At 38.8% G+C, this 23793-nt stretch overlaps 1 long non-coding RNA gene across 6 annotated transcripts in view; it reads left to right on the top strand.

Annotated features, from left to right (window-relative positions):
* Positions 1–23793, top strand: part of LOC103217700 (uncharacterized) — a 326662-nt gene that overhangs the window by 181365 nt on the left and 121504 nt on the right. For 5 of the 6 annotated variants that reach the window (XR_012090630.1, XR_012090627.1, XR_012090629.1 and 2 more), the window contains one exon: positions 22525–22625. This is a non-coding gene — a long non-coding RNA (uncharacterized lncRNA). The remainder of the gene's footprint in view (positions 1–22524; positions 22626–23793) is intronic. The other variant, XR_012090631.1, reaches the window with a different exon arrangement.

The following is a 23793-nucleotide window of genomic DNA, read 5'->3' as shown; positions in this document are numbered from 1 at the left end:
TGAAATTAAAACCTCTTATGTGGTTGGCGCAGGGTTGGGGAAAGGCAGATGAGGGGTATTCTGTAGAGGCAGGAGGTTAACCACCTTCTCACTCCTGGCAGCTATCCAGTGGGAAATAGCAATTCTTCAGGTTTAAACAATGGTAGAAGGTGGATCTACCATGATTGATAATAACCCATATGAAGAAAATGTGTGATCAAGGCCACAGATTTTCTCTCCAGAGTACGTGTCTCAGGTGATGCTCTGAGGGACAGAAAAGGGAGTATCTTCCCACTTGGGTTTTACTTTTGGCAAACAAAACAACTTTCCAAAGCATATGAATATTACCTAGAGTCAAAGAAATCATTCTTACTTTAGAAAGACATAGTTTAGCCAATAAAAGAAATGCAAATCAAAACCACAATGAGATACCATCTAACACCAGTCAGAATGGCTATTATTAAAAAGTCAAAAAATAACAGATGCTAGTGAAGTTGTGGAGAAAAAGGAGCACTTATATACTGTTGGTGGGATTGTAAATGAGTTCAGTCATTGTGGAAGGCAGTGTGGTGATTCCTCAAAGACCTCAGGACAGAAATACCATTTGACCAAGCGATCCCATCATTGGGTATACACCCAAAGGAATATAAATCATTCTATTATAAAGAAGCATGCACACATATGTTTGCTGCAGCGCTATTCACAATAGCAAAGACATGAAATTAACTTAAATGCCCATCAATGATAGACTGGATAAAGAAAATGTGGTACATCGGCACCATGGAATACTATGCAGCTATGTAAAAGAATGAGATCATGTCCTTTGCAGGGACACGGATGGAGCTGGAGGTCATTATCGTTAGCAAACTAACACAGGAAAAGAAAACCAAATGTCATATTCTCACTTATAAGTGGGAGCTAAATGATGAGAACACATGGACACATAGAGGGAAACAACACACACTGGAACCTTTTGGAGGGTGGAGGGTGGGAGGAGTGAGAGGATCAGGAAAAATAACTAATGGCAACTAGGCTTAATACCTGGGGGATGAAAAAAATCTGTGCAGGATAAACTCCATGACACACGTTTACCTATGTAACAAACCTGCTCATGTACTCCTGAACTTAAAATAAAAGTTAAAGTAAAAAATAAAATACAAAAATGTAACCCTAAGTTAATTCCAAGTCCACTCTACTAACTCATGACTGTTCCTAGGAATTACTTGTAGCACCTTCATGACCTGGAAATTGGATAAAGTAATTTTTGTCAAAATCCGTATTACCTGGCACCTGGCACTTGTGGCCAGGACGGAGGGAATAGAGTTTTGCAAAGAAAAGAAAAGGTTCCCCTCCAGTAAGTTAAGTGAATCTTTTCAACCACTTATTGTTTTAACTATCCCATGGCTGATGGGAAAGACTGAAGAAATATGTGCCTTACCCAAAGGGAAAGTCATGGCTGTCTTTTACAGCGTCAGAACTTGATGGGATTTTTAATGTTTTCTCTATTACTGGTTGAAGCAGAGCCTGAGTGGGTGATGGAATAACTTATAAAATACAGGAATAAATCCATCTAGCCCAAGAAAATCACTGAAGAGCAAGATATAATCAGCGTGAATATTTCCTCCTCTAATAACTGCATAAGGAGTTTATTGATTGAGAGAAGGCAGAGTACAATAAATATTTTCAAGAATATTTTCAAAAGATTTCATGAGATGATGATTTCGGATATTGCATATCTGCTTTGTCTGGATAGCTGACATCTCCCATTTTTCAAAAGCTATGTATGGGTTGGTTTGTGCTAACCAATTCTCTTTTCACACCCATCCATTTGTCATATACAGGTTTGTTTATCTTCGGATTTTCTAAGGATTCTCTTTACTCACTCTAGCTCCATAATGCACTGTCATTAACAAACAAAGAATCTGCTACCGACTCACCATGAGTAACTTTTCCAGTGGCGGTAAAGGAAAGATGCTTAAATTAAAATCCATCATTTCCAAGACTGCTATTTAGGGTTAAAGCTGTAGCCTTGAACCAAGCAAAAGGGGCATTTTTTATGCAAAAGTCAGACACTGAGCAATGAGTGGTGAGTTTTAGTCAACTGTTCTTTGATTTATTCATCCACTCATTTCCCATAATTATCAATTATGTTCTAGGTCAGTGGTTCTCAAACTTGATTGAAATTATAATTACTTGTTAGTCTTCAAAGAAGATGAAACAGTGAGGTTTGGGTACCTCGTTCCAGAGATCCTGATTTAATTGTTCTGAATTGAGTCTGGGCATCTGTCACTTTAGAAGCTCTCTTGTGTTTTCAGTATACAGCCAGGTTCAAACATTATTGTTCTGTGTGCTGGATACAGTGGTGAAACATACAGATGGTGGTCTTGCTCACAAGAAACTTATGTTCTGGTGTGAAAATGAAGGGCCATAGACAGATGAGTAAGGTGAATTCATATAACGCTAGGTTCCATGGAGAAAATAGAAATAGGTGAGAAGGATAGAGAGGAACAAAAGGGCATATTTTTTAAACAGAGTGGTTCATAGGGGAGATGAGGAATGAGCAGAAACTTTAGTGTGTTTATTGTGATCAAGAGAGGAGAAGCAGAGAAGAAACATTTTTGCTTTAGAAATAAATCAAAACACATACATTTCATCCATTTTAGTGATAAGAGCTTCATTATTCTTACAAAACTAAGTCTCAGGACTCTATGTTAATAGGTCAATTGGGGGTACAAAGATGAATAAGGAACACAAAACTCTCAATCTAGTACAGTACATAATTAACAAATTTGATATAATTTGGAACATTCTAACGTGGTGGTAGTGACATGAAGGACCTTTTGATCCATCAGTGGGTTTTAGGCTTGTTTTAGCATATTCAAGGACTATTCACTCAGCTTGTTTTCTATTTAGCGCTCCTTTCACCTTAAGTTTAGCTTTTGCCTTTTAAATTTTAGAGGGGTGGTTTTAAATGGAATTTAGAACTGACGAGTGTTAGGCGATTGTAGTGATCTTCAGGTAGAATTGATCAAATGAGTAATTTAGGATAAAAACATTCACTTCTCTTTTACTGTGAACTTTGCTAGGCACTGTGGTGATTCAAAATGAGTTAGATATAGTTAGTTACCTGGATAGATTTAAGGAAGAGTAAATAAAACAGAAAAGAATGTAATCACAATGCAAAATTAAAAGTGCAATTATAAGGAATGCAAACAGTGTGTGGGCAAGTGGAGGAGGGGGTGAAGAACTTCAACTGATAGTAAACCTGGTATTGACATCCAGGCTACCTCAGGGGGCCGGTGCTGGTTTTATTCATATTTATTCCACAAAATGGTATGACCAGAATGGTGTGGTTTTTGATGAAATCTGATTCTCAAGGAGATAAATTAGGTCATTAGTTAATTAAAAACAATCTTGGGAGCCAGTTAAAGAAATGCTTATCTTTAAATAATAAGTATATTCATTCTGATTTTCTTTCTAGATGGTCTTTTCTTTTTGTTGCACTTGACTTTCACTTCAGAAGCAATTCTGGGTGATTTTTAGTTGTTCATTAACATCCCAAGATAACATTCTGTGTTTAGCTTTTACAGAAACTAGGAAAAGGGCTTATAGAGAAAAATACAGATGAAAACAGGAGTTGCACAATAATAGTAATTTCACAGCACCTTTCCCCCTTGGCATTTAAAACATCTTGCAAAATACAAACAAATATACGAGAACTCCCAGTGGGAAGGTGGCAAAAATCATAGCCTCCATTTATAGATGAGTCTTCCCAGAGAATCTCTACGGAAAAGAAAAGTGAGGTGATATGATGATTTTATAGCTACCCTAAAAATATCCTTGATGGAAGAGCCTTCTTACGAGAAACCAAATTTTGTACACAGTGACTGTTGGTAATGGACACATTTATTACTGATTATAACAATAGCAAACCTTCCATATTAATATTGAAGGTTTAATATAATAGCAATATTAATATTTGCTGTTATCAGTGTCATTTAGTACTTGGTTAAATGATAAACTTCCAGATTGAATCTCAGTTGTACATACTTCAAAGTTTTCCCCTCTTACTTGGAGTTATTCTGTATTTAATACTTGATTCCACTGTTTTATGAATTGATTTTACCCTACCAAACTGACTGTAAGATCAACGTGAGAAGGGGATTCTCCTAATACACAGATTGGTCTTAAGAACACAGTAGTGGTTTTTTTTTTTTTTTTTTTTTTTTTTTTTTTTTTTTTTTTTAGACAGAGTCTCACTCTGTCGCCCAGGATGGAGTGCAGTGGTGCAATCTTGGCTCCTTGCAACCTCCACCTCCCATGTTGAAGTGATTCTCATGCCTCCGCCTCCCAAGTAGCTGGGACTACAGGCACCCGCCACCATACCTGGCTAATTTTTTTGTATTTTTAGTAGAGATGGGGTTTCACCATCTTGGCCAGGCTAGTCTCAAACTCCTGACCCACCTTGGCCTCCCAAAGTGCTGGGATTACAGGTAAGGGCCACTGCACCCGGCTCAAGAACATAGTACTTTTTGAATAAAGCAAACTCTTTTGGAACAGAATGTTGAATCAGTAAAAAACAAACAAACAAACAAGCAAACAAAAAATAACATTCTTTTTCCTCTTATGAGACCACTTACAATTACTTATCACACCAGTAACTCTGGTCTATGTCCTTTTTGAGTTTACCTTTTAGGCTTTTATAGATTATTTTCTAGCCAGTTAAATCACTCTCTAAAAAGAATTCCTTTGACATACAAACCCAAAGAGATCTTTTGGTGGCCTGGTGATGGTTTTTAGTACCTGCCAGCTCCCTTCTCACTTCCTGTGATGGCCATTACAATGTTTTGTACTGTAGTTAGTATTTTGGCTCATACTAAATCCTTTCACTCTCAATGGGCAGCCTTAAATTTTTCCATGTAGACAATACTGAGACCCCTTGTACTCTTTACACTTTCCTTCTTTCCTCCTTTAGATAGCTTTCTTTCGTTGTTCCCACTTACAAATTTAGCATCCCTAATTCAGAAATCTGAAATCTGAAATGATCCCAATCCAAAACTGTTTTAGCCCTGACATGATGCCACAGTGGAAAATTTTATACCTGAATTCAGGCAATGGGTTGCAGACAAAGCATTCTTCTGTGCACAAAATTATTAAAAATAGTGTATATACTTACCTTCAGGCTATGTGTTTGTGTCGCAGACAAAACTTTCTTCTGTGCACAAAAGTATTAAAAATAGTGTATATAATTACCTTCAGGCTACGTGCATAAGGTATATATGAAAAGCAAAATGAATTTCATCTTTATACTCGGGTCCCATCCCAAAGATATCTCATTATGTACAGTCACATGTCACTTCATGACGGTTATACATTCTGAGAAGTGTATTGTTGGGTGATTTTTGTAGCTGTGTAAACATCACAGAGTGTACTTACATGAACCTAGATGGCTTAGCCTACTACACACCTAGGCTACCTGGTACAGCCTATTGTTCCTAGGCCACAAACCTGTGTAGCTTGTTACGGAACTGAATACTCTGGACTATTGTAGCACAATGTTAAGCAATTTTGTGTCTAAACATGACAAAAATAGAAAAGGTACAGTAAAAATATAATATAGTGTTCTGGGACCACTGTTGTATGAACACATTCTGTTCCTAACCAAAATGCTATGTGACACATGACTGTGTATGCAAATATTTGAAAATCTGAGAAAAATCTGAAATCCAAAAGACTTCAGATCCCAAGCATTTCAGATAAGGGATACACAACCAATGTAAGATGCTTTATTTTTTCTTTTTATTGTGTCTTGAACTAATCTTGGATTAACCAATCGCCTGCCCGTGAAGCTAACTCCATTATCATTTACCCTCTTCTTAGCAGTGACATCTTTCTTGCCTCTGGACTCCCTTCTAAGATTACAGCTTTCTACATTTTAACTCACCTGCTCAAGTACTTCTAACTCAGCCCACTGTGACCTCCCATGGATTGATGACACTTCCCTGAGTACTCATCAGTACCTCCGGTCTGTCTCCAATTCCATTGTTTTTCTGATCCATCTTGTTAATCATTCCCTTGCAAACAGTCCTCAACTTCCATGCCTCTTTACCTGTACTTCAGCTTCCTCATCTGTAAAATGGGGATAATAGAAGTGCCTATTTCATGGGGTAGAAGGGGTGAGGGTTTAATGAATTTATTAAAAATGCTTTAAACAATGTCTGGTACATAGTTAGCCTTGCATAGGTGATTATAATAATGAGGCTGATTATTGCTACTTCTTAGGAGTTTCAATTGCCTCCCAATTGCCTATAGTGATAAGACTTGAACTCCTTATCTTGGCTTTCATGCTTTTTCTTTCCTACCCTCATCTTCTTTGCTACCACTCCACATACCCCATACCACTGTATGAGTCTCTCATCATTTCTTAATAGACTGTTTCACATCTCTGTCCCTTTGCATCTTCTGTTTCTTCTTCTTAGAATGACTTCTAATACTCCTTTGTCTAGCTCATTTCAGTTGATCCATTAAGACCTGCATTAGTTATCTATTGCTGCATAACAAGTTAGCCCCAAAATTAGTGATGTAAAACAACGGTAAACATTTATCTCATGCAATGGTCCAGGAATTCGAAATTGGCTTGGCTTGGTGGTTCTGGCTGAGGGTCTCTCATGCAGTTGCAGTTAAGTTGTAGTTAATTTGAAGGTTTGGTGCTGACTTTGAGGTTCCGCTTTAGGTTCTGCCTTGAGGGTTGCTCTCTCACATGGCTGGCAAGCTGGTTGGCTGTTGTCAGGAGGTCTCAGTTTCTCAATGAGTAGGTTACTTCTTAGGGCTGTTGAGTATTCTTACAACATGGAGGCTGGCTTTTCTTAGATCAACGGGAGAGCAAGTAGAAGTGGAAATCTCTTTTATGGCCTAGTCTTGGATTCCACACACTGTCATTTCCTCAGTATTCTACTAGTCATCCAGGCAAGTCCTGACTCATTGTGGGAGGGGACTCCACAAAGGCTTGAAAGTCAGGAAGCCAGATTACTGGGGTCTAACAACTTTTCTGAGATCTTCTCCCATTACCCTAGGCAGATTTGTTTGCATTTATCTTTTTGGTGTCTCTGTGGAAGCACTTGTAGTGTTCGGGAGTTTATTTGTGTGGTTGCTGTTTACATCTGCCTTTTTCACAAAATTAAGAATAATGGGAAGGCAGAGGCTATGCAATTTCATGTCTGTTTCCCCTGGGCCTATTTGTAGCCACAAAGTGGGGATCCAACAGGTGCAGATTTCATTGAATCAAATCATTACATGTTTCTGTTCAGCACTGAAAATCTATCTTCTAGGCTGGGTGCAGTGTCTCACACCTGTAATCTCAGCACTTTGGGAGGCTGAGGTGGGCGAATCACCTGAGTTCAGGAGTTCAAGACCAGGCTGGTCAACATGGCGAAACCTTGTCTCTACTAAAACAAACAAACAAACAAACAAACAAACAAAAACTAGCTGGGAGTGGTGCCTGTAATCCAGCTACTTGGGAGGCTGAGGCAGGAGAATTGCCTGAGCCCAGGAAGCAGAGGTTGCAGTGAGCCAAGATCATGCCATTGCACTCCAGCCTGGGTGACAGAGTGAGACTCCATGTCAAAAAAAAAAAAAAAAAAAAAAAAACTATTTTCTAGGATAATAGTTTGCTGAAATGAAAAACACTGTGTAGTCACTGTTGCTTTTTTTCATCTTGAGAACTAAATTATATTATGTACTCACAATTCCTCTTCATTTTTTTAGAAAGAAAATCTTCCATTGTGTTCAGGTTATTACTTGAGCCAAAACCTGTAATTTTCCTTTCCTGTGAAAAAGAGCCAATCTTCTAGTACATGATATTGTCTACCTTCATTTTGTCCAGCTCAAGTGAGATTAGTTGGGTGAGGTCTCTCCCGCAAAACAACAATTTTGTCCAGTTCACTGCAAAAGCTCAATCTTCCTTTTCTACTTGAGACTTTGTGAAATTATAGTTTCATTTATTTTAAAAAAGATAAAAAGTAAAGTTAACAGTGATGGAGGTTTTGTGGTCAGGTATTTTCTAGAAATATTTTATCAAAGAGTAAAACAAGCAAATAATGTGTTTCTCTTGAGCTTTCAAATGCTAAAACTAATCTGAATAAGAGTAGGTTTGAGATTTATTTCTAGTGATCAGGATTGGAAGCATAATCTCAAGCTTTTACCTTTCACTCTAGTGCGCTGAAGTGAATTCGTTTTCAAACCTGAACACCTCTTTACATAACACAGCCTTAGTTTAAAGGCACAATTGACTGTCGCAGAAGCAGCAGTAGGTCTACAATTCATCCATTCAGTTACTCAACAAATATTTATCAAACACCTAATATGTCCTCAGATGGGTTTGTTAGTTTTCCCAAGTTTGAATATTACATAGGTCCACTTTAACTTACATTTCACATTGTCAAAGAGAAAAACAAAATGCACCTTACAGAATGTTCACTGTGTTCTTCTTTCCGTCTTGATTTTCTTTCTCTTACTGTATTCTAGATTTATTTTTCAGGATTAGTTTTAAAGCTCTCCCTATTAAGACATACCTTGCAGTACAACATTATGTAGGAGATATGATGGGTAGATTCATTCAAAAGCACCCTCCTCCATGCCCCTCTGTACTATAGAAGCCTCTAAGAGAAGTACTTGAGTCATCAGCTTCCCTTATAGATGGAAGTGGCCATGTGGCAGAGTGTAGATTAATGAATTATAGGTGAAAGTACTGCAAAAAGCAGCTATTTGCCTGCTTTTTCCTCTCTTTCTTCCTGCTTAAAATGTACAAATAATGCTAGGTAGGACAAGGAGCCTCTTTGTGACTCCAAGGACGATGGTCCCACACTAAAGACAGCAGAGCTGGCAAATAGAAGGACACTGGTTCTTTGATAATTTTATTAAAGAAATACACCAGCCCAGACTATCTCCTTCTTGATTATTCTATGTTATAAAAATAAATTCTTTAAGCAACTATATATTGAGTTTTCTGTTACTTGTAGCTGAATGAATACATTTAACTGATATACTCTTTAATTACATTCACTCCAGACTTTGTTGAATTTAAAGTGCACTCTCTTTAAGTTTAGGATGTTGGAAAAAGCCCAGTGGGTTGGATATCCTCCCATACTCCTTCCTGTCCCTCCCCCCTTTCTTCCTTACCTCCTTCCGCTTTAAATTCTACTGTTAGACTACAACTAGAACTTAATGTAATAAATTCCTCTGAATTTTTCTCTTGAATATGTTATGTATTTAAAAAGATGTCTATAATTATGTATGATATTTTCCTAAAGCCTTATATAATCCTCTAAAAGAGTATGCTTGCCATCTGTATGGCTTCATGGTTGATTTTCTGTCATGTGGGAAAGATGAATCTCCAAGACTTAGTTAAAGGTTTCACAGAATAAATATGAATAAATATACAAACATATTTTCAAAATACTTTGTGTTCACAGCTACAGCATTGCCTATTGTTTTCTCTGGAGACAATAAGTTGATATTTGTTGACTATTTGTCCAAATAGTAGTGAATCTTGGTGGTGTACAATCAACATTTCAAGGATCAAGGCTCCAGTTTCTAGTTTTATTCTATTATGAACTTGAGAAGTTGTTTAAACTTATGATTTTTTTTTTGAGACAAAGTTTCACTCTGTCGCCCAGGCTGGAGCGCAATGGGGTGATCTCGGCTCACTGCAAACTCTGCCTCATAGGTTCAAGCAATTCTCCTGCCTCAACCTCCCAAGTAGCTGGGATTACAGGCATGCACCACCACGCCTGGCTAATTTTTTGTATCTTTAATAGAGACAGAGTTTCACCATGTTGGCCAGGCTGGTCTCAAACTCCTGACCTCGTGATTTGCCTGCCTCAGCCTCCCAAAGTGCTGAGATTATAGGCATGAGCCACCACGGCCGGCTTACTCTTATGATTTCTAAATAGAAATAAAAATATTTGACTTAGTCTCCCTAGTAGATTGTTGTGAGAATCAAAAAAGGAAATGGATTGGAATAATGTACTATATAAATGCAAAATATAATACTATTAATTGTTACTAAAAATTCCAGAGTATGAATGCCAGCATTACTTCAAATCAGGGTTATTTATTTGCTACGCATAAGCATAGATTTTAATGTTTTCCTATACTTTCCATTTGGAGGGTTCTATCAGTGAGGACATTAAAGATTGAAGGGAAAAAATACTTGTTTCCCCCACCCTACTTCCAGCTCCATTTCGGAGGTGAATTTCTTGCTGAAATTAGTGTGTGGGGCAGACGAAGCATGGTGAAAACATTAGCATACTCCTTTCCAGGCTGTGATTAGTCTACTAAGAAAATCTACCTCTCGTGAAGTCTCCAGCCTCCAGGAATTACCAGGAGAGAAGAATGTTCTGAGGGAGAGATGAACTCTCACAAAAATGAATGCATTGAACATATTCACCTCCTAGGAAATAGAGAAGCAAGGATACCAGTTCAAAGGGAATGGAACCAGCCATAATCATATAAGAAACCAAAACATCAAAAGAGAAAACTTTCTTGCTAATTTTTCACTGCTTCAATGATTCGTTCTAGCAAGGCGTGTGGGGAAGAAAAAACAAGTCTGGAGTTGGCTCTCCCTGCAGCTCAAGTTTCTCTAAGTAGACTGTGACGGTTAATTTTTTGTGTCAACTCAACTGAGTTAAGGGATACCCTAATACCTGGTAAAACATTATTTCTGATTGTGTCTATGAGGGTGCTCCTGAAAGATATTAGCATTTAAATTAGTAGACTGAATAAAGAAGAGCTGACCTCCCCAATGTGGGCAGACATCATCCAATTTATTGAGGTCCCAGCCAAACAGAGGCCTTGGACTGCGAGTTACATCAGCTCCCCTGGCACTTAGGCTTTTGGACTGGCCTTTCTTGGTTATCCAGCTTGTGGACAGCAGATCATGGGACCTCTCAGCCTCCCTATCTATGTGACTCAGTTCCCATCATAAATCTCTTATAAATCTATATGTCTTATTGGTTTTGTTTTTCTTAAGAATGCTGACTAATACATAGGCTATAAAAAAAGAAGTATATTCAAGACAGAAGTCTTACATGTTGACCCCAAAAGCATATAGATACAAGTGCTTCTTTGAGGACAGGGAAAGCCAGCATGTGACCTGACTTACAACCCTGTTAAGTCTGGAGAAGAATAGAATTTCCTCTTTTAGAATGTGTATTCCAAATCCTCGTGACCTCTGCCTGAAAAATTTGCTTTTATATAGGGTCTCTCTGGCCTATGAATAAATGATTATTCGTATCATTTATTCAGATAATAATTTTACACTGGGTTGCCTGTGGATAAAGTAAGTTTTTTGTTATTAGTCATACTTATTTTTGTGTTAAGCATATGTATATGGACTTAGAATGTAGTATACTAAGAAATCTAGCTGGGCTTTATAGGAGAATATATTTAACTGGATCATCTCTTCAGATAGTTCATGTAAATAGTTTATCTTATTTTAAAACAAAATGTTAAATTATATCTTTTTTCATAGGTTACATTTTAAAAACATGTCTATTAAAAGATAACTTTAAATCACTATATGTCAATTGAATAAGTGATTTTTAATGAAATTAAGCTCCATTCATTTCAAACTCTAATATATTTACATTTAAATTGCATTTCAGAAACAATAAAAAAAACTGTCTGAACAATATATTATGAAAGGACATAATTTTAAAATATCAGTATATTTTACTTAATTTCTTCTTTCAAATTCCATTCTTACAGCTGACCTCTTCCCTCGTTTGGAGCACTATAAAGATTTGCTTTTTCATGTAGACCTCGTACAAGAGTGTATTAGTCTGTTTTCATGCTGCTGATGAAGACATACCTGATACTGGATAATTTATAAAGAAAAAGATGTTTAATGGACTCACAGTTCCATGTGACTGAGAAGGCCTCACAATCATGGTGAAAGGCACGTCTTCCATGGCAGGCAAGAGAGAATGAGAGCCAAGTGAACAGGGAAACCCCTTATAAAACCATCAGATCTTGTGAGACTTATTCACGAGAACTGTATGGGGGAAACCACACCCATGATTCAGTTATCTCTCACTGGGTGCCTCCCACACATGTGGGAATTATTGGAGCTACGATTCAAGATGATATCTGGGTGGGGACACAGCCAAACCATATCACAGAGTGTGCATGTTTCTTGCTCAAAGAAAATAACCTAAACATTCTTTACTCATAATATGATATTTGGAGCAACTTCATAGCAGATTTTTGTACTTTAGCATCAGGATGTCTCAGTGTTTGTTAACAACTAATAAATGCTCCATATAGGTTAACAGGCATGCTTAGACTATAAAAATTGAAGAGAACCAACCTCATTCAATTATTATTGCTTTTTTACATGTAAGAGATTGTGTCTTTAGTAAATATCTTTTCTATAAGTAATTATAAAATCTATATATTTTCTTGTGAGTCCTCAATTCTCTTAGACAATGGCTGGTGAATAAACAATAGTCCACAGGAAAGAATCAGTTATGACTTTGGGGGGCTGAATCAAACTCTTCCCAGATAACCTACACAAAATAAAATTATAATGGCTGAATACATCTAAATAATTTATCATAATTGATAACTGGTTTTTAAGAAATTGACTAGATTCAGTTGGCTTTTAACATAGAATGTTATTTGACGAATAGAATCAATTGTTTTTCTTCCCAAAGTGACTTGGGATATTTGGGTATAATTTTTGTGACTGGCATAAAAGCTAGACTTGGAATTAGGAGAATCTATATTAAACTAGAAGAGAAAGTTTTGACCCCAAGAATAGTGATAATATTTGAATCATGTATGCTTCTTTTTTATTTTTAATTATTTATGCATTAATTGTGTATTTATGCAGTTCACCTCATATTCCAGTATTTTTTCTTTTTTTTTAAATTATACTTTAAGTTCTGGGGTACATGTGCAGAACGTGCAGTTTTGTTACATAGGTATACACGTGCCATGGTGCTTTGCTGCACCCATCAACCTGTCACCTACATTAGGTATTTCTCCTAATGCTATCCCTCCCCTAGCCTCCCAGCCCCCGCAGGCCCTGGTGTGTGATATTCCCCTTCCTGTGTCCATGTGTTCTCATTGTTCAACTCCTACTTATGAGTGAGAACATGTGGTGTTTCATTTTCTGATCTTGTGATAGTTTGCTGAGAATGATGGTTTCCAGCTTCATCCATGTCCCTGCAAAAGATATGAACTCATCCTTTTTTATGGCTGCATAGTATTCCATGGTGTATATGTGCCACATTTTCTTAATCCAGTCTATCATTGATGAACATTTGGGTTGGTTCCAAGTGTTTGCTATTGTGAATAGTGCTGCAATAAACATATGTGTGCATGTGTCTTTATTGTAGAATGATTTATAATCCTTTGGGTATATACCCAGTAATGGGATTGCTGGATCAAATGGTATTTCTAGTTCTAGATCCTTCTTTAAGGACTCTTCTTCAAGAATTGCCACACTATCTTCCACAATGGTTGGACTAATTTACATTCCCACCTACAGTGTAAAAGCATTCATGTTGTTCCACAACCTCTCCAGCATCTGTTGTTTCCTGACTTTTTAATGATCGCCATTCTAACAGGCATGAGATGGTATCTCGTTGTGGTTTTGATTTGCATTTCTCTAATGACCAGTGATGATGAGCATTTTTTCATATGTCTGTTGGCTACATAAATGTCTTCTTTTGAGAAGCGTCTGTTCATATCCTTTGCCCATTTTTTGATGGGGTTGTTTGCTTTTTTCTTGTAAATTTGTTTAAGTTCTTTGTAGATTCTGGATATGAGCCCTTTGTCAGATGGATAGATTGAAAAAATTTTCTCCCATTCTGTAAGTTGCTTGTTCACTCTGATGATAGTTTCTTTTGCTGTGCGGAAGCTCTTTAGTTTTAATTAGATCCCATTTGTCAATTTTGGCTTTTGTTGCCATTGCTTTTGGTGTTCTAGTAATGAAGTCTTTGCCCATGCCTGTGTCCTGAATGATATTGCCCAGGTTTTCTTCTAGGATTTTTATGGTCCTAGGTCTTAGGTTTAAGTCTTTGATCCATCTTGAGTTGATTTTTGTATAAGGTGTAAGGAAGGGGTCCAGTTTCAGTTTTCTACATATGGCTAGCCAGTTTTCCCAACATCATTTATTAAATAGAGAATCTTTTCCCCATTGCCTGTGTGTGTCAGGTTTGTCAAAGATCAGATGGTGGTAGATCACACATCCTTTTTTTGTCAGCTTCAGATCTCTCGTTCTATTCTTGGTGATGATGCTGTCAGTTTTACTAATGACGTCAAATCCGAGGTTCCAAAGCAGCTTTAAGAGTGACTAGTATCTATGTGTGACTGCTCCTCTACTTCTGCAATGGAACATTTTGGGTTGTTGTTTTAAGAAATTCCTAAAATAGAATTTTACCCTACTGATTTAGTTACATCATTGAAGACAGAACTCAATGGCCAGTTTTTTCCCTGCATAAACATGCACACACAGTTAGATAACTTTATGACACCTTTTTTTTTTCACTCAACAAATTGTTACTGAACTTATGCTAGGCCCTTGGCCCTTGGCAAGATTTTGGGAATATAAATGTAAATAAGACCTGCTGCTTGCCCTTGAAGAACTCATTGTTTAGCTGAGGAAACAGACACCTAAATCGTTGACCATAATATGCAATAATAAGTGTTGTAAAGTATGAACAAAGTGATAGTCATTAAGAGTAACAGCCGTAAAGCCATATGTAGTTTTAGCTATATATAGATATAGCTCCGAGACATGAATACACATTAAACTCTTTCAAAAAAATCCCACGAGGCTGAACAATGTTATACAATGATGCTTAAAAATTTTTTTTGGAACACATGCCCTCCACGAGGCACGTATTAATTGTCTAGACTCGAGAGAATTCAAAGTGAGATAGTTATGAGAATAGAACAATGAGAAAAAGAACAGAGAAGTCTCTGTAATTTTGGAATAGGTGGAGGTAAGATGAGGGTAACTAAAGAGACAGTGTTTTAGCTAGCCATATGGGTAGAAACCTAGACAAAGGCAAGTGAAAGATGGAGACTATTGATCTTGGCAGGGAAGGTACAGTCATCGTGATGTCTGATAGTCTTGCCAAAAGCTACAATTTCATGGCTCAGTAGGATTAGTTGGGCAGGAGAGTTTGAAGATACATATATATAAAGCTTTAGAAGAGAGGGAGTTATATATTTTTGAAGATAGTAGGTAAGTAATATTAGGACATCTAAGCAGATTGTAACATTTTCTGTGGACTATTGAATTTTTCACTGTCTACGTTTAGTGGATTTTTGGAGGGCAGGGGCAAACTATGCTATCACATCTAATCCATACATAAGATGTAGACAATCCTTTGCAGAATATCAACCGTTGCTTCACATTGTCCTTGAAGACAACTGCATGAATACTTGTCTTTGTTGCTAGCTGTGATGAATAATAGCTAAGAAAAATACAGAATCCCCAAAACACAGTCTCTGTGTTTCTCAACATCCATGACGAGGAGCATGAGAAAAGGTGGCATGAATGGCTGCCATAAGGGCTTCCTAGCTCTCATGCTATGTCCCACAAACTGTGATTTTAAATTAAAGATTAATTTCTTTGGTTTTTGTGTACCAGGAAAGCCACATTTTCCTCAGAACACAAACAGCCCTGTCCTAATCCTTTAAGCTTGGGAAAAAGAAAAGTTAAAGGGCGAAGTAGGAATATGATAAGAAGATTCATCCATTCATTCATTGATTCAACAAATATCCATTTTGGAAGGTTCAATGGCATGTAGGTCTCAATGGAGTCAGACATTCCCGGATGTAAATAACTAGAGAAGGGAGTTGGTAATGATGGGAGATGGTGATTGGAAGAAAAGTGATTATTGAAGTGAGGCTGTGAGTGTAGTGCTATTATTGGTAATCACAAGACCTACAGCAGTGCCTTCTAGTATTTTTTTTCTGTTGTGGTGCGTATAGAAAATGACAATATTTATATAGCATATTTGTCTAGGAGTTGCAGGAGACTGCCTGAGGCCAGGAGTGATTGACTGGGGACTTGAGTGCTCCCATCCTGCTCAGCCTCTGTGAGGGGCCAAAGGGCTCGACACCTCATGGACTTGAGTTGGAGAGTTTGCTTGGTGCTATGGCCGTGGGAGTGGATGGCTGGGCCAGAATGAGGAACCAGGAAGAGAGAGGCCAAGGTGTTGGAAAGCTTATACACATAGAAATCAATCACCAAGGATTATGACAGAGGTTGTGTAGGAGACAGCAACAGGACTCAATCAAAAAATAAGGTCTTCAAAGAGGGCTGCAGATAACAAGGAAGGACGGCTGTCTGATTGTATTCGTTTGCTGGGGCTGCCTTAGCAAATACCATAGGCCAGGTGGCTTAAACAGACATTTATTTTCTCACAGTTCTGGAGTCTAGAAGTCCAAGATCTGGGTGTTGGCAAGGTTGGTTCCTTCTGGGACCTTTCTCCTTGACTTGTAGATGGCTGTCTTCTCCCCTTGTCTTCTCAGGGTCTTTCCTCCATGTATGTTTGTGTCCTAATCTCCTACTCTTATAGGATATGAGTAATATTGGAGTAAGGCCCACTCTAATCATCTCATTTAACCTTAACCACCTCTTTAAATATCCCATAGCCAAACACAGTCACATTCTGTGGTACTGGGAGTTAGGACTTCAACATATGAATTTGAGGGGGGGTCATGATTCAGTTTATAACAGCAATGATATGAGCCTTAAGGTTGGGGAGGGTATAGGGAAGAGGGGGGAGAATTCTCTGAAAGGGGCAATAAAGAGCAACGAAGACACCTACTCCACCTCCAGACCTAGGAGGGAAATTAGCCATCGCTAAAGAGGGAAGCAGAGAAAAACCATATCCTCGGGGGAACAAAAAGGTGAAGGGAAGATTGGGAGAAGAGGATGACATTGTAGGGGATTTTGTGGCTGGGAATATGGTGACACACTTCACACTTTTCTGATTCATCGTTGTTGTATCTAGACACAAAATACACCTAGGAGATGGGGTGTCTTATATGTGCTTGTGAAAAGTCTTCTCCTGCTCCTCCACCCTGGCTCATTCAGGGAGTCTCTTTCTTCCTAGGGCCCCTGAGAGTTACACTTTGCACCATCTCAATGGTGCAGTCCTCTATAAATATGCTGATATCTGCACTTTCTGAAGCTTTCCAGGTGTAAAAATAGTGTTGTTTCCTTCTTTTGTGCACAATGAGCCTGAATCACACTGGGCTTCTTAAAGAAATGGGGGTAGGCCCCTCCTCTACTTGGAAATGTGCTTTGTCCCCTGGACCTTGGTCTCAGGTGCCCCTTGTGAAAAAAGTGCCTTCCTCCACCTTTGGCCTGTCGCAGCTCCATTCATTTCTTGCAGGAGTGGTCTCTGCACCCAGGCTGGATAACAGACACGGTATAGTCCTCCTCAGTGGCTCTCTTTTTCTCCAGATCATTATCTCTGTCTTTTAGGTGAGCATGAAGGCTGTAGGGCAAATTAGATCATAAAGACTGAAATATCTTGGGCCTAAAACCAGTTCATCAAGCACATGCAGTGCTTGATCCCTAATAGCTGATCCAGCTTGCTCCTCTGCTTGGTCTCTGTTCACCTGTTACCCTCTTTTCACCACTCAGGTCTCAGTGAAATACTACGGCTTCTCCAAAAGACCTTTCCTGACTACTTTGCTGAAAGAAGTACTCCACCTCCCCTCCACAGTCATTCTCTGTCACGGGAGCCCACTCTATTACCTCCCTGTGACAGTCATTCTCTGGAATTATTTTGCATTTTTCTTGCTCATGTTCTATGACCCTCACCCTATTAGGATAGCTCTTGTGTCTGGTTCATCAGTGCCTAGAACAGTGCTTATCACATGTTATTTGCTCAACAAATATTTATCAGATGAATAAATTGATGGTTCATTCATTGGAAAGCAGTGAGCAGCACTGGCATGGCCTTTGGTTTTATCACCCAATTTTTTAGTGAAAAAATGTTTTTTAATCTGATTTATTTTGAGCCCATTTTACTTTTATTGAAAGCCAATTTGCATTTGAACACTTGGTCTTGCTAGATTGAAGCATACTCTAAAACTGACCTGATTTACTCATAATACACAAAAATCAGTAAGTCCTGAGACTTTGTATTATTTCTGTGTCATCTGTGGCATTCATTCTGCTTTCTAACTAACTTATCATAAGTATCTTTTTGTTGTCTCCCAGTCAGTAGCCCAGAGGATCTGGAATATTCTTAGGATTGCCGTTCTTGTTATTTTTTATTTATTTATTTTTTTTGAGACGGGGTCTGGCTCTGTCGCCCAGGCTGGAGTGCAGTGGCCGGATCTCAGCTCACTGCAAGCTCCGCCTCCCGGGTTTACGCCATTCTCCTGCCTCAGCCTCCGGAGTAGCTGGGACTACAGGCGCCCGCCACCTCGCCCGGCTAGTTTTTTGTATTTTTAGTAGAGACGGGGTTTCACCGTGTTCGCCAGGATGGTCTCGATCTCCTGACCTCGTGATCCACCCGTCTCGGCCTCCCAAAGTGCTGGGATTACAGGCTTGAGCCACCGCGCCCGGCCAAGATTGCCGTTCTTGATGTTCCAGTGCCCAGAGGCAAATGGACACTGATGTGCTTGACAACAACCTCCGGTTGTAACCCTATCAGTAATTGCCCTTCCTATGTGACCCACCGGGGGTTTAGGTAGGATGTGGGCTGCAGTGCTAACTCTGATAATTCCATGATGGGTTGGGGAGCCTACCATTGCCACTTCATTCTAATTCATGCCCCTGGGTTTTCCATACAAGCCTAACTCAGAGATACTGCAAATTCATTTCCAGCCCACCACAATAAAGTGGGTATTGCAATGAAGCAAGTCATACAAATTTTTTGGTCTCCCATTGCAAATAAAAGTTGTGTTTACACTATGCTATTGTGTATTAAGTGTGCAGTAGCATTAGGTCTAAAAAATATGCATACCCAGCTGGGCATGGTGGCTCAAGCCTGTAATCCCAGCACTTTGGGAGGCCGAGGTGGGTGGATCACTTAAGGTCAGGAGTTTGAGACTAGCTTCACCAACAAGGCAAATCCCTGTCTCTACTTTAAATGCAAAAAAAATTAGCTGAGCATGATGGTGTGCACCTGTAATTTACCCCGGCTACTTGGAAGGCTGAAGCAGGAGAATTATTTGAACCTGGAAGTGGAGGTTGCAGCAAGCCAAGATTCTACCACTGCACTCCAGCCTGGGTGACAGAGACTCCATCTTTAAAAAAAAAAAAAAAGAAAAGAAAAACAAGCATACCTCAATTTAAAAATACTTTATTGGTAAACAATGCTAACAATTATCTGGGCCTTCAGCGAGTTGGAATTTTTTTTTTTTTTTTTTCTCTCAAAGAGGGTTGACTCTTGATGCTGAGAGCTTTGAGCCGGATTAGGCTTTGATTTATGGGACTGTTGTGGTGGTTTGAGCTTCTATCCATACCACTCAGACTTTCTACATATCAATGATAGGCTGCTTCACTTTTTAAAAAATCATTCATGTGTTCACCAGAGTAGCACTTTTAATTTCCTTCAAGAGCTTTTCCTTTGCATTCACAATGAGGCTGTTTGATGCAAGAGGCCCGAGATTTTAGCCTGTCTCTGTTTTCCACATGACTTTCTCACTAAGCTTAATCACGTCTAGCTTTTGATTTTAAGAGAGAGACATGTGACTCTTTCACTTGAACACGTAGAGGCCATTGTAGGGTTATTAACTGGCCTAATTTCAGTATTGCTATGTGTCAGAGAAGAGGGAGGTGTGAGGAGAGGGTGAGAGATTGAGGAATGACTGGTTGGTGAAGGAGTCAGAACATACACAACATTTACCAATTAAGTTCACTGTTTCATATGGGTGTCATTTGTGGTGCTCCCAAACAATTACAATGATAACTCAGAGATCACTGAGTGTAGATCACCATAAAAGAGACAATAATAATGAATGAGTTTGAAATATTGTGAGAATTCCAAAATGTGAGACAGAGACACACAGTGAGAAAAATAATGCTGATAGACTTGCTCAATGCAGGGTTGCCACAAACCTTCAATCTGTAAAAAATGCAATAAAGCAAAATGCAGCAAAACAAGGTATACCTGTTTTTGCTTTTGGCCTTTTTTGCCTTGCCTCCAATTGAAAATTTGGAGAACGACCTTGTCTTTCACAACTAGTTGACAGCTGGTGTTGTAGACAACTCCCAGTTCCTCATTCCATCCTAATTAATTTGGACCTTGTTAACGATGTGACCGGGTAGGACTGGGCTTGAATTTATTCTCCATACTTTGGATTTGATGTTTTTTTTTCATCTTCATGGAGCCAGCTCTCCTATAAGTATCTCTCAACTTCACTTACTTTGGTATGATCTAGGCCCTTCATCGACGCTTCATCGCTTCAAAAGAGTTCCCAGCATGTTTTCCTGGTTATGAGTAATTCCAGTCACAAATTCACCCAGCCATCTCCTATAGAAACAGGTGTTCATAAAAATCAAATACAGAGAGATGTCAAAGATAGAATACATTAAAAGAATATAAACTTACAGCTTATTTTCAGAAGATTGACCTTAATGGAATGTTAAGCTTTGTGCAGGTATTTAAATAACTGGCGTAAAATTCAATGTTATGCAGACATTTATCATAAGAATACCAATAATCAAATTAAGTCCCTGAATAATAAGAGCTGCATGCTGTTATTAAATTAAATTATGGTCGTTCATTCCATCTGTTTCCCATCACCAACATGAAAATGGACTTTTCTTGTTTCGTAGAAAGCTGGACAATTTATTTCAGTCATTGATGGAGTAGGTCAGTGTTTCTCTTCATGAGTTGATATTAAATATTAACTAATTATAAAAATCATTAATGCTACTATAGCAAAGAAACATTCCAAGATAAAGAGAGGGAAAATCCTATAGCCAGATTGGAGTCAAAGTAGTGAGAGACAGATAGTATCATGTGTCCAAAGTCAAGATATTCATTTGTTCTGTGGATGCATCATTTGAAAAAAGTCCAGGAAGGTAGTCCTCAAAGTTAGGGTCTTAGCCAAGGGGTAACCGTGTTTCTTTTATTTCTGACACTATATGCATATGAGAGCACCTTTGGGTGGATATTTCACTATAATAAGTGTAAAAATTATTAATTCTCAAGGCTGATTACAAGGCATGTATCATATTGAATCATTGTATGCATATCAAATATTTAAACCAAATACAATATATTAGTCATACATTTAAAAATGTGAATAAAATTTATTTGCCTACGTTCTTTCAAATTGGAAAATTTTTATAATTAATAAACCACTTTAAGAATTGTAAAATACTGAAGCAGATGCTCATCACTCACTATGGGTCCTGTCTGTGGAATAAAACGCAGTTGTTTCTGCTTCATTCCTGTTGGTGTTATCATTCCTGTTAGCCTTCTTCAAGATGGAGACATAAAAATTAAGTGAACTACTGACATATTGGAGTTATGACAGTTGTCTATTTTGACCTTGACTTCCAGTATAATGTTAGGTAATTAGACTAAGAGGAGTCTTTTATAATAACATATATCAAGCAACATGTGACTCGATATTGACAGGAAATGTTATCTCTTGTGCCTATGAATAGGAAGTTATTTATAAGGTAAATAATTTATTTATAAGGTATTATAGGGTAACAGGAAAGTCTTCATGTCCCCAAACATCCTTCTTCAGTGGCCAACCATGGGATCTGAGATGCCGCCATCATAGATGCTTCCCCTGGGTGCTGATTCCATAGGTCTTGGTAGCACCATGAAATGAAATAGCACCAAGGTTTAACTTGGAGGCACAGGTATTTCCAAATACCTGGAACTCAGAAATCTCGTCTTACACTTTCTGTTATTCCTTATAACACCTAACCACATGGTAGACTTACAGTATGTGCAATATTGAAAAAAATGTAACAATGAAACTCTTTACAGTCTTTGCAATTATCAAGACACTAAGAAGTTAACTATGTTATAAAAGAGAAAATCTTTTGACAAATTGTAAGAAAAAATAAAAGGGGCATCTGCGTTAGGCAAAATTCATTCACTTATCCATTTATCAGGCATTCGTTGAGCACATAACAGGTCGTCAAATAGCAATATACAGTTACACTACAAGGAGGATAGGTGCTATCCTAGCAGTAGGTTTGCACAAGGCTGACATTCAGGTGGTACTCACAGGAAAGCCTGTATTAAATGTTAAAATTATTAAAGTACTTCTTTACTGGTCGATAGTCACTGTTCCAGATCCTCTAAATGACCCTTTGTTGCCCTGGCTTCTCTGATCCCTTCCTGATATGGTTTTACTGTGTCCCCATCCAATCGCATCTTGAATTGCAGTTCCCGTAATCCCCACGTGTCGTGGGAGGGACCAGGTGGAGATAATTAAATCGTAGGGGCAGTTTTCCCCAGCTTGTTCTTGTGATAGTAAGTGAGTTCTCACAAAATCCGATGGTTTTATAAGTGACTTTTCTTCCTTTAGCTTGACACATCTCCTTGCTGCTGTCATGTGAAGAAGAATGTGTTTGCTTCCCCTTCTGCCAGATTGTAAGTTTCCTGAGGCCTCCCTAGTCCTGCGAAACTGTGAGTCAAACCGCTTTCCTTTATAAATTACCCGGTCTCCCGTATATATTATTAGCAGCATGAGAATGGACTAATACAGTAAATTGGTACTGCAGAGAGTAGGCGGGGGAGCTGCTGTAAAGATACCCAAAATGTGGAAGCGAGTTTGAAACTGGGTATCAAGCAGAGGCTGGAACCATTGGAGGGCTCAGAAGAAGACAAGAAAATGTAGGAAAGTTTGGAACCTCCTGGAGATTTAGAGGGCTCAGAAGACAGGAAGATTTGGGAAAGTTTAGGACTTCCTAGAGATTTGTTGAATGGCTTTGACCAAAATGCTGATAGTGATATGAATAATAAAGTCCAGGCTGAGGTGGTCTCAGATGGAGATGAGGAAATAGTTTGAAACTAGAGCAAAGGTGACTCTTATTATGCTTTAGCAAAGGGACTGGTGGCATTTTTGCCACCAGAGATCTGTGGAACTTTGAACTTGAGAGAGATAATTTAGGGTATCTGGTGGAAGAAATTTATAAGCAGTAAAGCATTCAAGAGGTGATAGAACATAAAAATTTGGAAAATTTGCAGCCTAATGATGCAGTAGAAAAGAAAAACCCATTTTCTGGGGATAAAGTCAAGCTGGCTGCAGAAATTTGCATAAGTTATAAGGAGCCAAATGCTAACCACCAAGGCAATAGGGAAAACGTCTCCAGGGCATGTCAGAGACTTTTGGGGAAGCCTCTCCATCACAGACTGGAGGCCTAGGAGGGAAAAATGGTTTCCTGGGCTGGACCCAGGACCCCCCAGTTCTATACAGCCTTCAGACATGGTGCCTGGCATCACAGCTGCTTCAGCTCCAGCCGTGGCTAAAAGGTGCCAACGTACAGCTCAGGCCGTGGCTTCAGAGGGTGCAAGCCCCAAGGCTTGATGACTTACATGTGGTGTTGAGCCTGTGGGCACACAGAAGTCAAGAACTGAGGTTTGGGAACCTCGACCTAGATTTCAGAGGATGTATGGGAATGCCCAGATGTGCAGGCAGAAGTCTGCTACAGAGGCAAAGCCCTCATGGAGAATCTGCCAGGGCAATGCAGAAGGGAAATGTGGGGTTGGAACCTCCACACAGAGTCCCCACTGGGCCACTTCCTAGTGGAAATATGAGAAGAGGCCATTGTCCTCCAGACCCCAGAATGGTAGA

The sequence above is a fragment of the Chlorocebus sabaeus genome, chromosome 2, assembly GCF_047675955.1.
Source record: "Chlorocebus sabaeus isolate Y175 chromosome 2, mChlSab1.0.hap1, whole genome shotgun sequence".
NCBI lineage: Eukaryota > Metazoa > Chordata > Mammalia > Primates > Cercopithecidae > Chlorocebus > Chlorocebus sabaeus.
Note: the sequence above shows the minus strand (reverse complement) of the source record. Positions and strands in the feature narration are given on the sequence as shown.